Source organism: Peromyscus californicus, unplaced genomic scaffold (genome assembly GCF_007827085.1).
Source record: "Peromyscus californicus insignis strain IS unplaced genomic scaffold, ASM782708v3 Scaffold_8__1_contigs__length_139910024, whole genome shotgun sequence".
Classification (NCBI taxonomy): domain Eukaryota; kingdom Metazoa; phylum Chordata; class Mammalia; order Rodentia; family Cricetidae; genus Peromyscus; species Peromyscus californicus.
Genome location: NW_026294606.1, coordinates 61,262,920 through 61,284,361, shown reverse-complemented (window position 1 = coordinate 61,284,361; position 21,442 = coordinate 61,262,920). Strand labels below are relative to the sequence as shown.

The following is a 21,442-nucleotide window of genomic DNA, read 5'->3' as shown; positions in this document are numbered from 1 at the left end:
GATCAGGGGAAAAGGCCAGCCATTTTAAGTAAACAAAAAGTCAGGCAGCACACGCCCTTAATCCAATCACTTATCAGGCAGGGGCTTTGTGTGTTCAAGGCCATACTAGGGAATAAAGCCAAGCGTGGTGACACACACCTTTAATCACAGTACCAACCATAGAGACCTGGAGGTCTGTACAGACAGACAGTGACAAAGAAGTGAGGTAGCTGGGCTAAAAGAGTCAATGAGAGTACAGAACAGCAAAGCAATAAAGGCGTGGGTAAGACAGAAAGGAGCTCACATTTGGAAGCTGCAGAGTTGGTGAGGTAAGGTTGGCTGGTGGCTTTCCCTATTTCCCTGATCTCTCTAAGGCTTTCACCTCTATATTTGGCTCTGTGTTTTTTATTTAATAAGACCTTTTAGAAATTTGTCTACAGGTAGGGACACTTGTCTTTCTCCTACTTCCCATCTTGTTCGGAAATCTGCATCATTTCTTAAGAACAGTCGAGCAAACCTGGTGTGTTTTCTCCCAAATTCCCAGCTGTAACTTTTGGGAATTAAAATTTCCCCAGTATGTCAGTAGTTGCGCTATTTCTAGTCCTATTTTGAATCAGATTAGGCTAAAAATATGAACTTCAAGATTCTGGCAAAACAAAAAGTAATATTCTTCAACTTGAAATATTGAAGAGTTTCCAAAGGCTCCTTTGTTTACATGGTTATTTATGTCAGGAAATGGGAGTTACCGATTACTGGCTTACTGAATATTTTGTGTCTTAGATATGCTTCCCTACACTTGTTTCTGTTTTGGGGTGCCTAGAATCAGCCTGCTCTGATGTCTGGCTAATTTGCTGGTTTACATTTTTATATTAGGACATCTTAAGTACAGGGCATATCATTTGTTATCACAGATACCCTCACTGTACATGAAAACATGCTTGAAGAAAATAATGGAATGTAAAGGCCTGAAATCAAAGTCAGTATGTCTGCTAACAAGCTCCGACCACAGTGAACTGTGACACCAATGAGACCACCAGCTCCAGGCAGAAAGATGGAGGCCCTCTGCAGGTCATGGCTCCCCTTGTAAAGAAACCTGGAGTCACCAAGGAACACAATTTGGGTAGGAAAAAAGGAGACCAAGGCACTGATGCTTCACAGAAGACAGCAGTGACTTTGTTGAAGCAATATCATCACTCACAGACTCCCCACTGCCTCTATTCCCTGTCCTTTTTTTTTTTTTTTTTTTTTTTTGACTGGACAGTGATAGTCTTCTTCAAGCATATCTCAGTAAGAAGAAAAGGACACAAAATGAGTACTATCAGAGGCCTTGGCAATCACACAGATGGAATGGGCTGAATGAACAGGGAAATAAAAGCAAGGACAAAATAACCATGCTCTCCTACGGCAATACATGCTAGTGTTTGATTTGGCATGACTGAGGATAACAATGAAGGGAGATTGAAAGAGAGAGGAGAGAGGGAGCGAAGAGAGAGAGAACAAAAGGGGATGATGAGAGGAGAGAGGGAGGGGCTGGGAGGGGAGGAAACAAAAACACATGGGGAAGATGCTGTTTTTAGGACAATGTATATTTGAGAAGTACCATGAAAAGGCTGTTAGAAGACACATTAAGTGAGGAAAACATGTGGTTATTTTTTCTTTTCATGTGTTTGTTTGTATGCATATGCGTATGTGTATTCATATGTGTGGGTGCATGTGAGTGTGGGTGTATATGGGTATGTGTATGTGGGCGGCCAAGATGGATGTCAATAATCATCCTTGATCACTCCTCTACCATATTTATTGAGATAAGAACTCTCAACCAAACCCAGAGCTCACCACTATGGGTCATCTGACTAGCCAGCTTGCTCTGAGATCTGCTGTCATTGCCTTTGAGTCCATGATTACAGACAGGCCACTCTGCCCAATCCACTCTTCTGTGGGCTCTGGGAAACTAAGTCCAGTATTCACAGCAAGTGCTTTAACCTCTGAGCTATCTCTGAAAACTAAAAATTTGTAGTTTTTAGTTGATTAAAAATACATTGTTCATCTGGAGAGATGGCTCGGCAGTTAGAAGCAGAGCTGCTCTCTCAAAGGACTCTTTAGTTTTCAATTCCCACATCATTCCACTCACAATCATCTGTAACTTGAGATCCAGGGGATCTGATGTATTGCTCTGGCCTATAGGGTATCTTCACACATGTGACATATACCTACACAAATATACATTGATATGCATAATCAAAACACAAAAGCAAATCTTAAAAATATATTGTCATCTAGCTAACAAATGACAATTACATTAAAATAGGCTATCGAAGATGGTAGATAGTCTTTTTATCTTCCATGAATCTTGACTTTTATATATTAAAATGTTCAATTTTAAAGGTTTCAAAATCTATGTTCAGTTCTGGAAGGCATATTTTCCATTACCGGAAAGGATGTGGTTGTATTATTATTTAATCTGTACTAGACAAATCCAGACTGCCAGTCATCATTACCCCCTCCCATGCATACACCCATTTCTCCACTGTGGTGTTCTGTCTTGCAGGTCATTCAAATGATTGCTTAATACCCACCAAAAGCCTTTGCCTATCTCCAGTCATTGTTACAACTAAAAGTGTCTCAAGACAAATCTTTGTTCCTTTCTGAAATCTTTCTGGGGGAAAAACGACACTCCCCTAACACCTTCCAAATGAAGTTTCTCTTTCTTCCTCTAATTTTGGGATTATAATATAATTACATAATTTATCCCTCTCTTTTCCTTCTTCTAAACCTTCCCATATACCTTCCCTACTCTCTTTCAAATACAAAGCCTCCTTTTTCATTGACTCTTGTTACATACATTATGTGTATGTACATACATAAATATTTCTAAATATATCCTGCTCATTCTGTATGTTACTCGTATGGTTTTAGTGCTGGCCATTTGATATTCAACAACCAATTCAAGTGCTCTTTTCTGGAGAAGACTATTTCTCCCATATCTCAGCATCTCTTAGTCGCCTGTAGTTCTTAGTGTAGGGTTGAGACCTTGTGGGTGCTGTCCCCTACCCGGCTTCCCATTTTAGCATATCTATTGTCCTATCCTTGTTCTGCTCACATTTAGGCAGTCATGGTGAGATTATATGGGTGTTGCTTCTGGCATTACTTAAGAGACACAATCTCACAGCAAACCCCTTTATCCTCTGACTCATAACAGTCTTTCTGTCCTTGTTCTGAAGTGTTTGCTGAACTTTAAGTGTGGGAGTATTTTGTAGATGGTCCTACAGATTGAGGATTTTTAAAGAGGCTTTAGATAGAAAATAATCAAAGTGGCTCCAAACACTTAGCTGTGAACAGTCTGGTGGGAACACAAAGCCACAATTATCAACATCTTACTGATGGATTAGCCCTGATCATTTACAAATCTTCTGTGTAGTAATCAGCTTAGAACTTGCCTCTGTTTCCTTGAGCTCAGCCTAGAACTTGGCCTACAGAGCATCAAAGCTAGGGCATGTGTCCCACAGCTGGCAGTGTGATGGACTTCACTGGTTAGCTGTGTTCATGTGGGATCAGTTTGTTTCCACAGATGTGGCATTTCTTTAATAGAGGGAAGCTATTCAACCTCACTCTACGCAGTCGAGGGATTCCTCTTAGTAGTTCATTAACATTCTTGGAGTAGTCATGAATTGCCTTTCTCTAGACCCCACCTCTTAAAGATACTACCACCTGGGCATCAGCACATTGGAGTCTAATCTTCCAGAGCATGAAGCTTTATGAAACTCTGAGGGCACAAGTCTTTCTAAAACACACTACATGACAACAAAATATTTTGCCTTTGGAAAAAACTGTGTGTATTGTGGGAGGTGCCTTGAGAACACTTCATATCAACACTGCAAATTTTATATAAATCTAATAACAGTTTAAACTTTACTTCAACATTTTAAACATTTTTAAAATGTTTACTTTCAAAACTCAGGGAGAGCATAGACCATAGTTTGCCTTAATGGGAAGATAATGACCTGATGAAAACGGTTCTAAGTCATAGACGAGGGATTCTTGAAAAATGTTGATTGAGAAAAAAATAGGTCAAGTTTTTATTCTAGAAAGATTAAATTAGATGGATTGACAAAAAGGCTTTCGACAAGACAAAGGAGAGGAGTGACAACGGATTTAAATGCAAAGCTTCAGTGAGAAAGGCGTGGTCTCCGAAAGAAACTGCGTGAGTCTCTGTTAGAAGCTGTGTGTTTGTGTGTATGCCCATGAGCCACAGATACATCAGAACAAAGAAATTCATTGTCAAACGCTGAAAAGAACAAGAGAGTAAAATACTGGCAGTATTTGTATTTGGTTAATTTCATCTAATAGGATCTTATTAGCTTTTGTAAGAAACAGAGGAGGGACCTCCCACTCCCCTAAGCCCTCTTTCCCCCGACCCTTCCCATATATTTTTTAAAAGTCTTCTTTTTAATAAGTGACCATATATAATAATCCTAGCCTAGATAATTTATGCACAGCTGATTAGTAAACATTTTCAAAAGAAGAAACCTCTCTGCCAAATGCCCCTCCTCTCCATTTCTCTCTCTCTCTCCTTTCCTGTCTGTTTTTCTCTATTTCTTTCTTTCCTTTATTTCTTTCTCCTTCTCTTTTTCTTTCTTACATTGTCTATATCCCTCCCTTCCTTAATTCACTCCTCCCTTTTGTCTTCCGTCTCTTCATACTTTCCCCTTTTTTATGATTGTGTGTGTGTGTGTGTGTGTGTGTGTGTGTGTGTGTGTGTGTGTGTGTGTGTGTGTTATGGGTTCATGCTGTGCATCCAGCTGGATCAGGAACAGAGAGGGAGAACAAGGAAAGAGATACCAGGATAAATAAAGACCCCATGGGAATAGGAAGAAGCAAAGTGCTAGAGAGGTCTCCAGAAATCCACAAAGATACGTCCACTATAGATTACTGGCAATGGTCGGGAGTGCCTGAGCTGACCTGCTCTGGTGATTGGATGGCCGAACACCCTAACTGTCATGATAGAACTCTCATCGAATGACTGATGGAAGCAGATGCAGAGATCCATGGCCAAGACCCAGGTGGAGCTCCAGGAGTCCAATCGGCGAGAGAGAGGAGGGATTCTATGAGCAAGAGATATTGAGACCATGATTGGAAAAAGCACAGGGACAAATAGCCAAACTAGTGGAAACACATGAACTGTGAATAGCTGAAGAGCCCCCATGGAACTGCACCAGGCCCTCTGGATAAGTGAGACAGTTGATTAGCTTGAACTGTTTAGGAGGTCCCCAGGCAGTGGAACCAGGACCTGTCCTTGGTGCATGAGCTGGCTTTTTGGAACCTAGGGCCTATGCTGAGACACTTTGCTCAGCCTTGGTGTAGGGAGGAGAGGACTAGACCTGCCTCAACTGAATCTACCAGGCTGGACTGACTCCCCAGGGGAGACCTTGCCTTGGAGGAGGTGGGAATGGGGGGGTGAATTGGGAGGGAAGGCTGGGGGGTGGGAGGAGGTAGGACAGGGGAATCCATGGCTGACATGTAAGATTAAATTAATTATAAAATAAAATTATTAAAAAAAAAGAAACAGAGGAAGGCTGGGGAGATGGCTCCCTCGGTAAAACGCTAGCCATGCAAGCATGGGGACCTGGATTTGGTCCTCTAGAACCCAGGTCAAAAACGGATTCACTGGCAGTATGCAGGGCTGGGTACTTACAATCCTTGCACTGGGGATGTAGAGACAGGATTTCTGGGGCTCACTTCCCAACCGACTTCACCTAGATGTTAAACTATAGTCCAGTGGGAGATGCTGCCTCACAAGACAAGGTGACCAGCTCCTGGGGAATGTCACCTGAGGTTATCCTTTGCCTTCTGCACACAGTTCCATGCATGTGTACATACATACATGTGCTCACATATCAGAGAAACAAAGAAAACAATATCTGATTAGAAAAAATATGCATATAGTCAGCAATGTTTTATACACACATACTCATGCATTATATTCTAGTTCTTCATCAGCTCTTCTACCTATATAATATTGTGTAATCACTTCAGATTTTCCATTTCTGAAGTGAGATTTAGACAGAATGCCTTTTATTTCTAAGATAACTATCAGAAAGGTGCTTTGAAATGACTGCATTTGGCAAATTATTGGATTAGAAGATGATTAAACAGTTTCCTCCCTGGCCTGAAGGGGGAATTAATAATCTTTGAGTACTTACTGTTCTAAAATATATTTTTAGTATTAATGATTCTTTTATCACATGGAAGTAATGTTGACCTGAATAACATAAAATTATTTTGTTAGTAAGAATTTATTTCAAAAGTGGCCGTTTAATGAACTTCCTTTGAATTTCATCATGAAGATGCATGCCTTTCGTATTTCTTAAGCAATTTGTTTCATAACTATGAAAGTATTTTGCAGTTTCAAAACTTTCTTTAAAAATCTTTTAATGCTTTAAGAGTTGCTAGAAAAAAACAAGCATGAATCTATCAGGTAACCCCATCCACAAAGGATGTTCGCTGCCCAAGAACAGATGTTGATGACATTAAATAACTTTGCATTATTTTCTTGGATTATTAATAATTAAGCATTTATTCTGATGGTTAGTATGGGACATTCATTATGGTGAGTAAAAAATGAAAAGTTTGGAATATTTAGAAAACATATCCAGGCTGAGAAATCTGAGCATTTGTTTTTTTTAAATATGAGATAGTATTACTGTGTAGCCTAGGCCAACTTTGACATTATGGCCTCCCAAATATTGAAACTATAGAAGATTACCACTAGTGTTGCTTTGTCAACATATGTTTAATATATAAAACAGAACTCTTGACACAAATCATAATCCCTGAAGTTACAGCAGAGATCTCCCTGTAGATCTTTCAAAATTAAGCTCACCAGTGTACCAGGTGAATGTAGGTGATTTTTGGTGGCTTTGATATTTGGATACAAAATGGAAATCTTCAAATGTATTAGAAGAACAATTTTTCATTGATTTTCTAAACAATTCCTGTAGAACAATTATGAATACCAGTACTTGTGGAAATCTTGGAGGAGAGAGTTCTTTGACTTTGCCTTATAATTTATTGGTAATCTGACTCTGGTTCATTAGAAATCATCCAAGATAATATCCATGAGCATTTCAACTTTTATTGAGTAGTTTCTTTACTTTCTATTTCATAAAATCTAGAGTTGTAAAAGCATATATTAATCATGGAAGGAAAAAGAAGTACGATTACAGACTAAACCCAATAGAAAACAATAAAGTACATATGTAGTCTTTAAAATGTAACCTGTATTTGGATAACTTAACTGAATTTTAGAGAAATTCAGAAAAAAATATACATGTCTATTGAGGAATACTCTGATATTTCATTTTAATTAGTATTAAGTAAATAGTGCTTTGATTTAAATATTTCAATAACTTTTTACATTTATCACAGATTTCTAAACCTTAATTTTTACTTGTATCCCATTCCTTCTACTTTAGCTAATACTCTAACAATTTTCAAAATATTACAGGCATTGATTAAAATCAGTATCTCTGTATCTCTGCACTCTCCATCACCACATGTTCCTGGGACCATGACTCTCACTTTTGTGTTAATGACCTGTATGATCAATATAAAACAAATGGAGCTCAATATTAAGAAGCATTTTAAGGTACTTTAAAAAGTCCATGTAGTTTCTTTACTTTTGAAAAGTCAACTCAAATACCTTGATCGTCAAGCCTGTTATTTTAGACCACCGAGCCATGCTTCCTATCTGAATAAGCGGACAGAGACTGAGAAGTCCCTTTATGTGAAGGAAGCAATGGTGCCTTCCTAATTGATCTTCCCATCACTCCTTCAGGCTGACATATCCTGCTTCATACTGTTAAAGACTAAGCAAAGATATATTTTGAATGCTGAAGCATAAAGATAGAGCTCATTTAAAAAATAAAACATGAGTCCTGACTTACTTGAATACCTTGAGAGCACAGAATAAATGCACCAATGATTCAGTAACTTTTTCTTTGACTGCACATAAACATAATTTGTACACGGAAAAGAGAAGTGATGAACATTAAGGATAGCACTAGCATATATAACTATTTCAAATGATAATGTTAAATATCATTATTTTAAAGTAAAATTCAAACAATTGCTTAATTATTCCTGAAACCTTTGCTATTAAATTAACTCTTTTCTATGATGACTCTGAAAAGTGGAACTGTTTAACTCAGGGTGTGGTAGTTTAGATAAATGTCCCCATAGGCTAACAGTCTATTGTCCCCAACCTACATATCTACCAAGAGATGAAGAAAACTTTAAAAGCTGAAACCTACTGTACATATTTAGGGCATTGGAACACATCCTCATAGGATATTGCTCTCTTCCTTTTTCCTTTTGGACATGATACGAAGGGTCCTGTACAGTGTATGCTTCAGCTATGATGAATGAACCATGTTGTTCCAGGCCCAAAGCAATAGAGAGAGTAGGGCATGGATGTGTACCTCCAAAAGTGTGGCTCTAAATGAACCATTCTTTTTTGTAAGGCAATTATCAGAGGTATTTTGCTTCCGTAATAGAAAGCTGAAAGGTATAAGCTACAATGATAACCATTAGTGTTGCTCAGGACCTTTGTAGGATTTTGATTTTGTTCATGTATAATATTACTTTTCTTGATTTGTGGATATTAGGTGGCTGTGATGGCTATTTTTGGTTGTCACCATTACTAAATCTAAAACTAAAGTGCCTGGGTTCACCTGTGAGGAACTTTTTTATTAATTAAATCACTTGAAATAGGAAGACACACTTTTACACTTTTAATCCATGTTTTCTTGGGGGGATGGGAAGGTCCATTTTTAATCTGGGTCACACCTTCTGCTGGCAGCCTATATATAGGACAGGAAAGAAGAAAGCCTGCTTTCTTTGCCTGCTTGCCCTCATTCTCACTGGCAAGTCTATTCATTCACTGGGATTAGAGCCTACTTCTTCTAGATTCTGAAATATACTAAAGACCAGCTGAGATATTCAGCCTCATGGACTAAACAACCACTGGATTTCTGGGACCTTCTTCTCTTCAGGTGTTGTGTGTGTGTGTGTGTGTGTGTGTGTTCATTCTATAATATCTGTTCCTCTAGAGAACCCTGACTAACACAGATTTTGGTACCAGGAGTGGAGGATTGTTGTGATATGCCTCACTGTGTTGTTTGTTGAAGGAATATAGATAATTACTAGAAAAGAGATTGAACACTCTAAGTGGAATTTAGTGGGTCATACTAGTAGAAGCATGGAAATATGGAAGACAGTGGTGCTGAGGGCAAAGTGAACTGTGAGGGTCCAGATCAAGAAGTTTCAGAGGGGAAGAACTGTAGTAACTTGTCTGAAGACCATTTTTTATGATATTTTAGCAAAGATTGTGGTTGTTTTTTGTACTTACCCTAAAAATCTGCCTGAGACTAAATTGAAGACGTTTGGAGTAAGGGCTTTGGTAGAGGAGATTTCAGGATGGCCTAGTATTGACTATGTCTCATGGTTATAATAATCACTCATAGGCAGAGCTGTAATGAAAAGGAGAAGTAAAATGAAAAGAAGTACAAAATGCATAGTTTGAGGAAAAAAGAAACACCAAGAAATGTAATGTTGGAGCCAAGTCCAGTGTTAAAGGAGATAAAAAGTTTAAAGAAAAGCCTGATGGTTAATGGAATGAAATGAGTGGTGCCCTCAGAGCATGACCTGACCCAGTTAGGCTTCCAATTTGTGAAAAGGAATTAAAGAAAAGCTTAAGCAGCAAATGAAACTATCAACCACTGAAAGCTTATGCAAATGTAATACAAGGAGGGGCACAGGTTCTAGTACAGCAAGAAGCAGAACTTGGCAGCTTAGTCTACTTGGTTCTATATTTAGAGCCAAGGTATAGGAAAGGAGTTATGGAATTTTCCTCTGTGGTTAAGAAAAGCTTCTGAGGCCAGGCATTGGGCAAGGCAGTTCCTGCATAGATGCCCAGAGAGGACTCTGTGTAAAATTGTGAAGATGAAGGCTGGATTGCATTAGAGACTTCATTGTTGGAGATACCAGAGACATGGGATACCTGCCAAGGTATTAAGAGCTGTTAAGAGCATGTGGAACCAGCCCAAGAAAGAGATATTTGTTATAGTCATCAAAGTTGAAAAGAGTTGGAGATCTGAAGAGTGATTTGACATCAGACATAGAGATACAGAATTTGGAGTTTTCCCTGTTGGGTTTTGGTCTTGCTTTGGTTCAGTATTTCCTCACTATGCTCCCTTTTCTCACCTTTGGAATGGTAATTTATAGTACATGCCATTGTATGTTCCAAGTATGTGATCTACTTTTGGATTTTACAGGGAATTATAGTCAAGAGATTGCCTAGAGTCTCAAAAAAGTATTTGAACTTTTAAAGGTGTTGAGATTTTAAAGATGGGGACTTTAGAAGTTGGACTAAATGCACTTTGTATTATGATATGATTACAAGCCTATGGTGGCCAGCACATGGAATATGGTGATTTAAATAGAATGCTCCCCCACTAGGTTCATATATTTGCATGCTTAGTCCGCAGTTGGTGAACTGTTTGAAAAGGATTAGAAGGATTCGAGGGTGTGGCCTTATTGGAAGAAGTATGTCACTGGGGGTGGGTTTGGAGGTTTCAAAAGCCCATACCAAGCCCAGTAACTCTCTCTCTCCCTGTCTGCTGCCTGAGGATCAGAATATGAAGCTCTCAGCTACTTCTCTATATCACCATGTCTGCCTTTAGGTCACCATGACAATAAAAGACTAAGTTTCTGAAACTGTAAGCAAGTGCCCAATTAAATACTTTCTTTTATGAGAGTTTCCTAGGTCATGGTGTCTCTTCATGACAGTAGAATACGAAGACAGTGGCCATGTGGTTTACATTCACACAAACTGTGAAGAATGATAAAGTGCTACAGACAACACAGCTATGGGCAGCTCAGGCTTGAATGAAAGGTAATGGTAAACAGAGACACAGAACTCTGGGTTCACTTCAGGAATTAACCTTTTTTTCTTCTTCTGCTGTTTATATGTTGTTTAGCTAGCTACCAAGGATAGCAGTTTAAGCAGAGCTTGAGTAAACTGTCCTTTACCCCTCTATCTGAGTTCTTCCTTCTGCACATCTCTTCTTTGCCCTTGTGGTCTCGCTTTGTTTCAAAGGGCATTCCTTTAAGTTGTCATATTGTGCCTGTGGTTTTGCACTAACACAATGACCACATCTTAGTTCAGGTTTGTGCCTGAGAAAGGAACTGCAGACCTTCTAGACCTTAACATGAAGAATGCTTCACTTTTTTAAATGAAGAACATTTTATGATTTTTTTCCTCCTGTTTAAAAAGCATGTGCATTCATGTGCTCATTTGAAAGAATTCTAGAAAAGCCATACAAAAACAGCTCTCAGTACCAAGTACTCTACTTTTTTACTGCTGCCACCCAGTGCTGCTTTGAAGGTGTTGGTACACTTAATGTATTTGTTACTTTTCTCATTGTGAGGTCAAAATACCTGAGAAGAGAGACCTGATGGAAGAAGACTTGTGGTTTGAGGAATACAATCTATCATGGTGGGAAAGCAATGACCTCAAAAGTGAGAAGTGGCTGGTCACATGCATCTGCACTCAAGAAGGAGAGAGAAAATAATGTTGATTTTCTGCTCCCATTTCCTTCCTTCCCTCTTTTGTTTGAGTACTAGACCCCAGTACTTAGGATAGTGTTATCCACATTTAAGGTGGGTCTTCCCTCCTTAGTTAACCCTTTGTAAATGCCCAAGGATATGTCTTCTAAGTGATATCAAATGCAATCAAGCTGACAATTAAGATAGAACATCACACTTAACTATCCTGATAGATACATATATTTGCCTTGGATAAATGTTTACCCAAATAGGCTGGGAGATTTCTTATTGTGTAGATGATGTCAATATCTATAATTTTCATTTTGGAATTATATTATCAAGAGAGAGTATCTTCTCTTCCAGAACTTCACCAAAAGTTACTTATCAAGATTCTGGCAACAACAATAACAGTAAGATTTCTCTTTGATTCACAAAGGCCATAAATCTATTTTCTATTACCATATCACCGTTTTTCCTTTAAAATATTTCTCAAAAGACAACAAACAATATTGTTACTTCCTAACAGTATAGTTTGCTATCTCCCCCTTCTCTTCCTTTTAGTTCTTCCTCAATAGCTTGGCTGATAAACATTAAAAAATATCTGTCATGTCTATTTGAAAATAGTTTATGAAAAAATAAATAGACTTACACAAAAAATCATTCATAGATTTTCCTACATGATAAAAATAAATCATAAATATAATTTCCAAATCAAAAGAAAATTATTTTATCTGCAAAAAGACTTACAAGCATCCTATAAAATGGCACAAGGGAGATATTCTACTGCACGCAAAGCTTTACTCCTTGTATTGTATTAATCCATTTAATACTGCAATATAGAAAATTATTCCTGAATTTTTGTAATGATACAATGGCAAAGAAATTTTTAAACTGGCATATACTGATAATAAATAGTTGAGTTGAACCTCAAACCTCCTAGCTATATAAATAGATATAAACTGCTTAGTCTCTGCTCATAAAATCCTGCTGTAGTTGGGGCCTCAAGAAACCCCTAGGGATTTTCTAAATAACTTTGAAAAATTAATGAACTTATAGAAAGTCATATTTCAACAATTAACAGATAATTTTGGAGCTCATTCCTCTGTGCCCCATGAATGAAATTTTAGGTTAATGAACTTAAATGCATTACCATCAGTGGGTCAAATTTAGTTTCGCAAATGGAACAATGGGGAAGTCAATCAACTAAATATCTATTTTTATACTGTTTGTATCAACACAAATGAAAGTTTGCATCATCTTCAAATGAAAGCTATTGTGTGATGCATTAGCTATACGACACAGCAGTTTTGATTCCCATTAAATATCTTTGTGCTTGATGTAAGATAGAACACACACTTCTACCAAAAAATATTCATTATTTATATATTTACAGATTTATTGAGAATATACATAGTCCTCAAAAAATCTTTTGAGAGTCAGGTCCAATTTAACCTTTTCATTATTAACTTGAATTATTTTCTTTACTCATCTCAACCATTATTTATAAAACAATCATCCTCACTCTTCTGCAAAATATATTGATTAGCATAAACTTCTGATCCTAAGACGTTTCCTCAAGACAGATCAATCATTGTTATTTCTCTCTGAGAATTAATGACTTGCCAACACATTAAGATCTGACTTACATGGAACACATACAGACATAAGCAGTGTGGGCACATGCCTTAGTCATTGTTCCAGTGCTGTGAAGAGACACCATTGACAATGGCCACTTTTATAAAGGCAGGCATTTAATTAGGGCTGGCTTATAGTTCCAGAGGTGTAGTCTATTGTCAGCATGGTGGGAAGCAAGGCAGTACACAGGCAGACATGATGCTTCAGAGGAGCGGAGAATTCTACATATGGATTGGCAGGCAGCAGGAAGGACAGACCCTGGGCCTGGCCTGAGCATTTGAAACCCTAAAGCCCACCCCCACGACAAACTTCCTTCAACAAGACCACACCTACTCCACCAAGGTCACACCTGTCAATCCCTGTCAAGTAGTGCCACTCCCTAATGACCAAGCATTCAAATATATGAGCCTATGGGGTACATTCTTATTCAAACTACCACAGCATATGTAATATGTAATATATATCCATATATAATATATGCATATTCATACATGCATATGAAGAAAAGAGATGGATTGATACACACATAGATATTTTAATAGAAAATTGATTAGATATCAACTGCCTGAAAGAAGAATCTTCCCTCTGTAGTGAAGTCCTTCAAGACAAAGAAAAGGAAATATCCCATGCAGATTGTAACTCACAAGTATGCATAGAAACTGTTGGCCAGAGGCAATTTTTTTTCTTCTTGGAGAAACTGAATCTTTGCTTTGAAGATATTTTAACTGATTGAATCAGGGCCATGCTGAACATCCAGGATAATCTCACTTACTTAAAGTAAATTGATTAGGGGTTTTAATTATATCTACAGCAATACTTAGAATTGGACTGAATAACTAGCTAAGGCAAGCTGACAGATCAAAAGAGCCATCACAGTAAAGCTTTCTAGAAGGTATTGTTCAGCCACTCAAACTGTCTACTTTCTTACAGTTTCCTTTTCTCTAGCTTTTTCAAAAATTATTGCTTGGCGATAGTGATGTTTAAATATACTGGGGGAAGAAGAGTCAAGGAACAAAAACCAAAATATGTTCTGGACAATTTTCCTTCCTTCACTTTACTGTTTCTCATGGCAAACATATTCAACAGGAATTTTCCCTTATTTTATTTGTCACATCACAAAGATTGAGCCATATGTATAAATTCTACCTTTTTATTACCATTCACTTAATGTTTAACTTGTTTTAGACAGCAATGCCTCTTCTGCTAAAGATAGAAGGCAACAATTAGTAAAAGACCAGGGGTGCTGGGCAATGAAAAAATGCACCAATGATTTATAAGGAAATGAAACACCCAATAGTGGGAATGAATATATATTAGAAACATAGTGAGGAAAAAGACTGAATCGTTAAACATCAAATTGAATATATAGACAAACAATCACAGAGAAATTATGGGAACAGGGAACCAGCAACAACAGGAAATAGTTAGCTCTGTAATAGTTAATGCCGATTGTCAACTTGGAGAGATTTAGAATTACCAAGGAAAATATTGAGCATATCTATGAGGATTTTTCTAGAATGGATTAACTGAAGCGGAAGACAACTATATGTAGATAGTGCCATTCTGTGGGATAGGGTCTTGGACTGGATGTAAAGGAGAAAACTAGTGAGCTCCAGCATTTCTTTCTGCTTCTTGACTGTAGATACAATGTGACCAGCTGCCTCATGCTTCTGTCACAGTGGTTTCTCCATCATGATAGCCTGTTATGTGAAGTCTGTACAGACACCACAGCCAGTAGAGTGCCAATCTAGGGGAGACGAGAAGAAAGTTCAGTTCAACGCAATGTGATAGACAGTTTTGCTTCAAACTTCAAGGGTCTGACACCAGTTAGTTTGTTTTAGTCATATCTAAGACTAAAACAATTTCTAGAATGTTTCTTGGTGATAATTCAATCCCCTGTGCACACCAAAGAAATGATTACACAAAACACTTGTAAAGTACAAGTGACATCTTCCTTAAAGATGAAGTTTATAGATTAACTAAGGAAGCAGGTTCAAGGTAAATAGTACTCATGATAAGGGTCTGGGGAATGATAGTGCTATAGATTGACTGAGACAAATAGGCTCAAGATAAGGGTCTGAGATGTGGCCTGGCCATGCAGATAGCATAGAGGACACCAGGCTATTAACCACCTCTGTTCCTAGCCTTCTGGGTGGAAAACAGGTTATACATCTCTCCCTTTGAAGAAGCAACCCTGGTGTTTAACATTCCTAGTTGTCCTAGTGTTTACTTGTGAGCTGAAGGACATTCGTGCCCCCTACAGACTGTCTCCACAAACTATGAACCAAAATAAGCTCCCATCCTCAATTTGCTTTGGTGAGGTATTTGATCACAACACTGAGAAAGTAACTAATACACCATGGATTTTTAAAAGCATAAGGAAAAACAGCTCCTGTACCTAAGGCTCAGAGTATATCCTAGAAGAAGGGGCAGAAAGATTGTAAGAGCCAGGGAACCAGGAAATCTGCTGTGAGATTTTGTCTCCTCCAAATGATAGGGAACCTTCACCCATGATTTCTCATTAATAGAGCTGTCTAAAGAAGACCTGAAGAAGTACAATCCCAGTAGGGGGGAAATCTCATGGGGCTCTACTAGTAGTTAAAGAACTGTAGGCAAGTACTGACTGTTGAGAAGGAGAGCAATAGTCTTCCCTAGAAATGAGCTCCCTAATTGATTACCCAATTCTAAGTGGTCATCCCTGAAATTATATGTACTCAAGTAACACTTTGAGTGTATTTTGAGTGCATACAAAATACAGGTTGTATTTATATACTTAGGAGTGTGTGTGTGTGTGTGTGTGTGTGTGTGTGTGTGTGTGTGTGTGTGTGTAAAACAATATCAATTAAAGAGAAGAAGTCATGAATTTAATAGGAAGTGAGGGAGACATGAGAAGGGTTGCTGGGAGGAAAGGAAAGAGAGGAAATGTAATTACATATTAATTTCAAAAATAGTTAAAAAGAATAAATAAATAACAAGATGATTTGAGAAGAAACTGCCAAAATTTAATGAATTTATAGCACCTGTGTCCAAATAAGAATGTATATATGTAATATATATTACATATGTGCATACTATATGTTTAATAGTATATTTAGTAGTATTTAATAATATAAGTTATTATATACACACATAGAATAGATATGTAGAGTATGTGTATGTGTATGTGTGTGTGTGTTTAATGGAGGCATTTCATACAAGGTGGTAATTCTCCCCACAAGAGCAGTAAACTATCTAACGAAACCTTCTGTGTCAGACAAAGGAAAACTCTCATCCAGTTTTTGTTTCGGGGGGGGGGGGGGGGCGTGATCCAAGGGACTCCCAAAACAGTATAAGATATTGTCATTGCACTTAATTGTTGCTAAAAACTTAAAGGAAAGACTTTATTGACGAAGATACAACAGAATTTGCACAGAATACTTTGAGGAATTGAGCTGGAACTGACTTGGAAGTCTCCTCCATGAGGATTCTCATAATAATACAAAGTGCCATGTAAGTTGCCAAGAGAGGAAACAATCAATAGTGCTACCCAGCTGTAAAGCCTGTGAGCCACAACAATGACAGGCCTGGCAAAATAATAGTGGCACAAGAGTGGCATTTTTGTCTGTAGTTAACCAGATAGATTATGCTTAAGGTCTGCTCAGCATGAGGGAATTCAAGCCTGGTACTACAAGTCTAGCCAATTACCTAGGGATGGAGGTCACAGGTCCTAGAGGAGAACCTACTACCGCTATTGCCCTAACCCTATGCAATATCTACCTGCATTCTAAGTAATTATTCATGTACACACAGAGAAACATAGCTGTCACCCTTCAACAAAGAGGCCTAATTTCATAGCAGACAAAGACTATTGCAAAAATCCCCAGCTGATCAAAATGCAAAGATGAGAAAGCAGGCCCTGTTGGTACAGATTCAGTGCACACCCCTGTAACTAAGGCTTGGGGTATGTAAGAGGAGAGGATGAAAAGACTGTAAGAGCCGTAGGACCAGAACATCTGCTGGTAGACCGTGTCTTCTAGACCTGACAAAGATATAACACTCACAAAATCTTAACAGTTTGATCACCTAAATAAGACCTGCATAATGACACACAACAACAATACCACTTTACATGCCATTGTGGATAGGTGAAATTTTAGAAGTACCTATTGTTAGATTAGGAGTTACAGGCATTCAAAAGCTGCCAATAGAGGGGGAATTTTTTTTCCAGTGACAAATCCCCCAAATGGGGGCATCCAATCCCAAATATATGCATATAGGTAAATCCTAAATATATGCATATAAGGAGCAATACTATAAATCAACCTACTACCAAACATACACACACACCACACACACACACACACACACACACACACACACACACACACATACATAATACCTATCCTATATACAAGTGATCTCATAATTAATACTAACTATTAGAAGGAGAGGTCATGAATTTGAGAAGGTGCAAAAGAAGAATAGAAGGGGGAGAGGATTGGGGGTAAGTAAATTGCTTACATATTAAATTCTCAAAAAATGAAATTCTAAATAATAAAAACGAAAAAACATAATGGGATTAATGTTACCTAAGTTAAAAATATTGTTAATGAACATAAATAATATTTATTATCTGCTAAGGGGTCACTGAATTTGTCTATAACCAGATAACTTCAAGTATTTCACAATTGGCAAAGCAACAAAAAAGGTTTAAATATAAGAGTACTATAAATGAGTGAGCAAAATATATCTTTTATTGAAGGAAATAAACCTAGGCACATCTCTCCACATTTATATCATTAAATTTAGAAAGCAAATGTATAAGGGAAAGTATCTAGACTTTTGACCAAAATTTATTAGAAATCCAATTTTATAAACATTTATTGCATTTTCTATGAATTCTTGTAACAATGACACTTTTTATTCAATACTATTGACTTTTTTTAAAAAAGTTTGAGAACGTAATTTAATTACAATGTTTCTCCCTACATTTCCTCCCTCCAAATCCTCCCGTTTAACTCTCCTTGCTCCCCCTTCAAATTCAAGGGCCTCTTTGTTTATTAATTGTTACTGTGTGCATATATGCATTTGGTATACACACACATATATTCCTGAATATAAGCTGTTGAGTCCATATGGTGTTACTTGTATGTATTTTTTAGGGCTGATCATTTGACACTGAACAATCAATTGGTATGCTCTTGCCTGAGGAGGACATTGTGAGCTCATGTTTGGGTGGTCATGTCTGTGAGACTTTATAGATAGATTCTGATATTACTAGAGAAATATTCTCACAGCAAACTTCCTGATCCTCTGACTCTTACCAATCTTCTTTTTTTCCCCATTTATGGTGGCTACTCTTGGTTTTCAACTTGACTATATCTGGAATGAACTATAATCCAGAAATGGAGGGCACACCTGTGATCCTGATCTTCAGGTGGGAAGCCACACCTCTAATCTGAGCTACACCTCCTGCTGTAATCCTATATAAGGACATGGAAGAAGATAGGTTTTATTCTTGCCTGCTTGTCCTTACCTTGCCAGTACATCAACTTTTTCACTGGGATTGTAGCCTACTTCTTCAGGAATCCAGCATACACAGGAGACTAGCTGGGACACCTAGCCTTAGGGGACTGAGCAACTACTAGATTCTTGGTATATATATGGTAGATTGGGAGAGAGAGAGAGAGAGAGAGAGAGAGAGAGAGAGAGGAGAGAGAGAGAGAGAGAGAGAGAGAGAGAGAGAGAGAGAGAGAGGAGAGAGAGAGACTGATTCATTTCATAAGTTCTGTGACTTTGGAGAACCCTGACTTCTAGAAGAACATCTTTCTTACTCAACATTCCCTGAGCCTTAGGTGCAGAAATATTTGTAGATGTATTTACCAAGACATGGATTTAAACTCTGCATTTTAATTGGTTGTGGTTTTCTGTAGTGATATCTGCCTGTTGCAAAAAGAAGTTTCTTTGATGAGGAGTGAATACAACAGTTTTTTATGGGCATAAGGATAAATGTTTATAGATTGTTGGTAGGGATTATGTTGGTTTAGTAAATTAGTGGTAGTAGACTCTCTTCCAATAACCAGGATTTTACTAGCACTGAGTATTTAGCTAGATTTTCCATACCAAGCATGGTATCCCTCTTGTTGAGCTGGCCTGAAGTCCAGTTAAAGAACTATTGATTACCACCAGTAGTGAAGATACTTTCTCTTCTCCATCACATTTTTGGTCTCTGTTAAATATTAAGTGGCTGAAGTTACAAGTGATTTTGTTCCCTTGGTCTACATGTCTGTTTTTGCACCAATACCATATTATTTTTATTACTATGGCTCTGTAATGTATCATAAGATCTGGAATTGTTATCTCGTTAGCATTGTTATTATTGCTCAGGATTTTTTTGGTTATCCAGAGTCTTTTGTGGTTCTGTACAAATTTTCTGATCATTTTTCTATTTCCACAAAGAATAAGATGGAAATTTTGATTGAGATTGTATTTAATCTGTAAATAGCTTCTGGTAGAATGTTCATTTTTACAATACTGATTCTAACTATTTATGAGCATGGTGTGTGTTTTCATTTTCTAGTGTCTTTCCAATCTCTTTCATCAGAGGTTTAAGGTTTTCATTATATATGTCCTTCATTCCTTTGTTTAGGTTTATTCCTAGGTACTTAATTTTTTGAGGCTATTGTGAATGGGAGTATGTCCATAATCTCCTTCTTTGTATGTTTGTTGTTGGCATATAGAAAAGCTATTAATTTGTTCAAGTTGATTTTACATTCTGCCATTACTGAAATTGTTTGCCATTTCCAGAAGTTTTCAGATAGAATTTTTTGGGTATATCATATCATCTGCAAATGGGGATAGTTTGACTTCCTCTTTCCCTATTTGAATCCCCATTTTTTCCCTTTTCTTGGCTTATTGATCCAGCTAGTATGTCAAGCACAATGTTGAAAAGGAGTAGGGATATTGGCATCTCTGTCTTGTTTCAGATTTCAATTGTATTGCTTCAAGTTTTTCTCTATTTCAAATGATGTAGGCTATGGATTTTTTGTATATAGTTTCTATTATGTTGAGATATATTCCCTCAAGTCATACATTCTGTAGGAATTTTTTCAGGAATACATGCTGGATTTTTGCCAAAGGCTTTCTTGCATCTATTGCAATAATCATGTGGTTTTTTAAAAGTTCATCTCTGTGGTTTATTACATTTATTAACTTGCATTTGTTGAACTATCCCTTCATTTCATGGAAAAGCCAACTTGGTCATGATGGATAATCTTTTTGATGCACGTCTACATTCTGTTTGAAAGTACTTTATTGAGTATTTTTGAGTCTATGTTCATCAGAATACTGGTCTGGATATTTCTTTTTTGTTGCGTCTTTACCTGCCTCTCCAGAAAGAGTTTGGGAGTGTTCTTCCTGTTTCTTTTCTTTCAAATAGTTTAAGAAAGAATGGCTGTAGATATTTTGAATCTCTCTCATTCTCTCTCTCTCTCTCTCTCTCTCTCTCTCTCTCTCTCTCTCTTTCTCTCTCTCAATAGCTTTTTTGTTACTACTAAATCTCCTCATTTGATTTGTTAACTTCTTCCTGGTTTAATTTTGATTTGACCAAATCTAGAAAATCATGTATTTCTTCTAGATTTTTTCCAGCTTAATGGCATAGGCATACAGGGTTTAAACTATTTCCATATAATATTTGGGGTTTTTTGGTGTCTGTTGTGATGTTTCCCCATCCACTTCTAATTCTATTTATTTGGGTCCTCTGTTCCTTTCTTCTGTACAGTTGGGTCAAGGATCTGCCAAATTTTATTTTCTCAAAGAACCAGCTTTTAGATTTGTTAGTTCTTTGTATTAGTTTCTTTGTTTCTATTTCAGTGATTTCTGCTCTGATTTTTCTTATTTCTAGCTATGATTCCATTTGGATTTGGTTTCTTCTTGTTTCTCCAACTTTTGGAGTTACATCAGAAAGCCAGTTATTTGTGCTCTGTGTTGTTTAATGTAGGTGCTTAGCTCTACACATTTCCCTCACAAGACTGCTTTCAAGGTTTATTAGAGGTTTTGCTGCGTTCTGTTTTCATTTCATTTTAGTTACAGGAAATTTTTTATTTCTTTCTTGAGTTCTTCTTCATCCCCTTCATTATTTAGTAATGTGTTGCTTAATTTCTATGAATTTGCACATTTACTAGAGGTTTTTATGCTGTCAACTTTAATTTTTATTGCATTGTGATTAGATAGGATACAAGGAATG

At 37.3% G+C, this 21,442-nt stretch overlaps 1 long non-coding RNA gene across 3 annotated transcripts in view; it reads left to right on the top strand.

Moving 5' to 3' along the window:
* Positions 1-210: 210 nt before the first annotated feature.
* The window catches only part of LOC128104020 (uncharacterized), a 168,029-nt gene continuing 146,797 nt past the window's right edge, over positions 211-21,442 (top strand). For all 3 annotated transcript variants that reach the window (XR_008215841.1, XR_008215840.1, XR_008215838.1), the window contains exon 1: positions 211-308. This is a non-coding gene — a long non-coding RNA (uncharacterized LOC128104020). The remainder of the gene's footprint in view (positions 309-21,442) is intronic.